Raw genomic sequence first — 5,000 nt, forward strand, 5'->3', positions numbered from 1 at the left:
AGGGTATGCTTGTATCTCAACAGGTGAAGGAGCTAAGTGGGTGCCAACAAAAACTCTCAAGATTGTCCCTACTTGGGAGACACCCCAGGAAGAAAAGGAGGAGACCCAGCAAGAGGAAAAGGAGACGAAGGACAATGCAGACCTGTATGAAGTTGCTTCTCCTACTAAGCCTGTCAACACCTGTGGCAGGGAATCAGACCTTACACTGGTGGGCGATCTACATAGACCCCCTGTGGCCTCGAGCTTGGGGTGAACAGTTACCTAACCTTGTGTTCCAGGGGACTGCATCACTAATGGTGAGGTATGAGTTTGACCTCCCCACACAAACTAATGTGACTTCATTGTCAGTAAAATACAACTTCACAGGACTGTCCACGCGGCAGCTGCTTTGTTGGTCCCGCACCAACAACGTGGAGGGCTGCATACAACTGCAGAACGTCACCCCTGCCATGAACATTCCCGGCATGGGGTCACACCAGATTCACCTACTCGGCGGACAGGGGATGCCCTGCTCCAATGCCACCTCCCTGTGTGCGGGGGGTCTGGACAAATGTAAGGTGAACAGTGACTCTGGGTCTGGCTGGCCTTATGTGGAGACTTGTGTAGCGGTGCACCACCTTTGCATGAACTTCAGTGGGACTGTTGTTCAATCATGGCATGATACTTACACATGACAATTCTACTTACAGCTGGACAGTAATCAGAAACCACTTGAATGGTCTATTCTTAAACAATATGATAGAATCTGACATTGCAACTTTATATAGATTAGCCTCTGAAATAAAAAAGGCTTCTGAACACGACTTGGATCCTGACAAAACAGCAGAGAAAATCATACATTGGTTTGATAATGCCTCCAATTGGTGGGAGTCATTTGAGTATTGGATTATATTGATTGTTGTAGTGTGCTTACTTTTATGCTGCTTGCCTATTATAGCCGGATGCCTCTTGAAAGTAATGATCACCACGTTCAAAAATGCTATGTCTCAGCTACAAGTGCTGAAAGACACACCCACAACGATGCCTTCTTTAAAACAAAAATGGGGAATTGTTAGGGTGAATGTCCCACGGTCTCATGAGAGCTCTGTTGAGGGAACTTTCCCATGGGAGTTCTAACTTCTATCAGTAGAAGCTGAGGGTCACAACATAGTTGCGTGGCAAAAATAAGGAAGTCTCCCAGGACCTCTCCTTTGCTGACATGCAGCTCCCACAGTTGGTTTGGCTCTCCTCTCAATGGGAGATGAGTCCTGACACGAGCTCCAGCAGACCTGATGATTGGCTATCACAGGAGGGATCACGCTTTGAACATGCATCACTAGGACTATAAAAGACAGCTACCTGCACTCAATAAATGGAGCTTCTGCCACCTTGCTGTCTCCCGCCTCATCCATGTGTCTCCGGGTTACTGAGCACTGAGCTGGTCTCATGCTCACCACTGCAGCGGCCGTGACACTAACAGGGCTTCATATTGGGTCCTCAGGGATGTCATTGCTCTCAAAGGTGCTAAGAGGTGTTCTGTGGAACCATCCACCCAAAATGAGCTCTTGCCAATCAGTTAATAAACATTTCTCAAGTGTCTACCATGTTCCAGGCATTGAGCTAAGTGCTAATGAGACAAAGAAGGGTAAAAAATAATCCCTGATCTCAATGAGTTCAGAGTGTAATGGACATGTAACATGCAAACAACCATGTACAGATAAGCTACATACAGGATGAATCTGAAACAATCAAGAGAGGAAAGGGACTAGGATTAATGGGGAATCAGGAAAATCTTCCTGTAGAAAGCAGGATTTTAGCTGAGACTTGAAAGAAGCAAGAAAGTAGAGATGAAGAGAGACAGCATTCCAGGCATAGGGGACAGCCTGAGAAAATTCATCGTTTTGGTTGATTAAGTGTCTTGTTAGAGGAACATTAAGGAGACCAGTATCACTAGATTGAAGAGTGCATGAGTGTAAGAACTACGTGCAAAGTGTAAGAACATTAAAAGAATAATGGGGTCAGCTTATGAAAGGCTTTGAATGCCAAACAGGAGATTTTATATTTGATCCTGAAAGTGATAGAGAGTAGATGGGGTTTATTGAATAGGAAGCAGGGTGGAAGTTTTACATATTGAAAGCAATGCTGTAGGAAGATAATTTTGACAAGAGGATGAACTGGAGCAGGGAGAGACTTGAGGCAGACAGACCCAACAGCAGACTATTGTCAGAATCCAGGTGGGAGGTGATGAGAGCCTAAACCAGGAAAGCAGTGGCAGTGTCAGAGAAAAGAAGGTGGTATACAAGAGAAATATTACAAAGGTAAAATCTGTAGACCTTAGCTTCCTTCTTATCTTTCTTCCCTCCTTTTTTCCTTCCCTTCTTACTTCCTACTGTTCCTCCTTCCATCCTTCCTACTTTTTTCTTCCTTCCTTTTTCTTCTTTCCTTGCTTCCCTTCTTCCTTATTTCTTTCCTTCTCTCCCTTCCTTCCTTCTTTCTTCCCCTTCCTTCACTCCTTTCCTTCTTTTCTTCCCTCCTTCCTTCTTTCCTACTCTTCTTCCTTCTTTCCTACCATCCTTCCCTCTTTCTTTCCCTCCCTCTCTCACTCTTTCTCTTTTCTTTCCTCCCCTATATCCTTCCCTTCCTTTCTTCCCTTCCTTTCTTCTTCCCTCTTCCTTCACTCCTTCCTACCACTTTTTACTTCTTTTTCTTCCCTTTGTTATCTCCAGTACCACACTTTGAACACCGTAAATACTTGACAAACATTTATCTGCTAAATTGAACACAAACAACCTAGGTGGGAGGAGGAAACCATAACAGCAGACACTTTTAATTATGACATTTTAAAAATGTATATGCTTTTTATACCATAAAATCCTGCCCTTTGTGATTAGCCCAGCTATAGGCATTACAGAAAAGCTTCAAAGCCTCCACAGAAGGAAGTGCAATATTTAAACCTTGTCTAGGATACAAAAATGACTTGTCACAGCTCCACCAAGTTACTGGAATGACATCCCAGTCCAGCACAGCAATTTATTCTTCTTAAAGATTATGCCATTTTGTACTCAACTCAGTCTTTTGAAGTAAGCAAGATGGGAATTATTATCCCCATTTTCCAGATGAAGACATTGAGGCTCAGAGATTTCCTGTAGTCACCCAGTGAGTTAGCAGCAGACCTGGGACCAAAACACAGGTTCCCTGATTCCCCTGCTCTAGTGTTTTTTCTACCATTCATCTCTGAGCTCCTTGCATGCAGAGACTGTATTTTGCCTTTATCTGGATCCCCAGTGCTTATCACAGTGCCTAGTACATAGTAGATTAATAAATATTTATTGATTGACTAACTAGATGAGACAAGACCATAGTCCCCAAGAGAATGGGAAAAGCACTAAGGTTTACTTGCTGTGTAACCCTTGCCAAGTCACCTTCCCTCTCTAATCCTCAGTTTCCTAAGCTATAAAATGAGGATGATAAACCTTGTACTACATAAATCAGTTTGGGGGTTCTTGGGTTATTGTGTTTGTTTGTTTTTTTGGTGAAGAAAGTACTTTGTGAGACTTAAAGCACATCAGATATGTGATCAGCTATTATGGTGATGATGTTGTTTAGAGTCAGAAACTGATATGGTTTTATCTATTAAAATGACACTGAAGATGTATTTACACATCAACCTTGCCTCTCTTCTACACTACAGCCAAATGGGATTACTTACCACATGGACCCCCTCACACCTTGGCATCTGCTCTGCACATCTGCCCTTTGCTCACAGCCTGACACCTGCTTTCCTCCAAGTATTCTATGCTCTAGCAAAACCAAACTACTCTTCTTCCTAAACATGACTTCTACTGTCCAGATCTGTGCCTCTGCTCACAAGGTGGGCCTATCTGTCATGCTCTTCTTTCCTATCTTCACATATTGAATTCCTACCTGTCCTTAAAAGCTCAACTCAGGGGCAGCCACGTGGCACAGTGGGTCGAGCACTGGTCCTGAAGTCAGGAAGACCTGAGTTCAGATCTGGTCTCAGACCAAACATAACACTAGCTGTGTGACCCTGGGCAAGTCACTTAACCCCAGTTGCCTAAAAATTAAAAAAAATAAAAGCTCAACTCAAAGGTTACTTCCTCCAGCAAGTAACCCCACCTTTTTCTTTAGGCCCCTTAGAACACTTTGTTTTATACCTGTTAACTTGGGAATCTCTGGGTTCAAGTCCTACTTCTTACACAAACTGGCTGAGTGAATCTGGACAAGTTATTTAGCCTCTCAGTGTCCAAAGAAACGCTCTGAGATTATAAATTGCAGAGCAGTTGGGGATATGCATGGAAGAGAAAGTTCACTAGCTGAGAATTCCATAAACCTCTGAAATCACAAATGCAGAAAAAAAGTAGACTTAGGATGGATTATTATTTACTAGACTACAATCTCCAGGAGGACAGAGATCAAATTCTATACAAACTTTTAATCTTGCTAGTTCCTAGCATGGTGCTTTGTGTACAGTAGGTACTTAATGAATGTTTATTGGAGCCCCACAAGTATACTGTAAGTTCCCTTATAGAGGTGTCCCTGTTTTCTTTGTCATGGGCACTTCTCTCACATTGCATAGCACACATAGGGTTCTGTGTACCTTAGGTATTGAGTAAGTTCATGTTAATTGGGAATTGCCAAGGGGAGAAAACAGAGACCCTGGTCTCAGGCTAGCTCTAGATCTGATTCTAAAAAGTTGACCCAACATAACACTAACCATTCTTGGAACTTAACATTTCAAGAATGCAAAATATTCATTGTCAAAAAGTACATGCCAACCAGTGTCCTTGGGGTGCTTAACTAGTGGATAAGCCCTGGCTAGATACTCTTCTGCATGAAGTATTCTTTAGTGCATCTGGGGGAGGCCATGTGGGGCCATGTCATCAGGAGCCTGGCCACATACAAAGAGTATAAAGGCAGCTGAACTGAGATTCCAGAGCATCAACTGGAATCATTCTCATGCTCCTCATTGCTACTGAAGCCACAGACACAAATACACGCGA

This window comes from Vombatus ursinus, unplaced genomic scaffold, assembly GCF_900497805.2.
Source record: "Vombatus ursinus unplaced genomic scaffold, bare-nosed wombat genome assembly UNPS02013352.1, whole genome shotgun sequence".
Taxonomy (NCBI): domain Eukaryota; kingdom Metazoa; phylum Chordata; class Mammalia; order Diprotodontia; family Vombatidae; genus Vombatus; species Vombatus ursinus.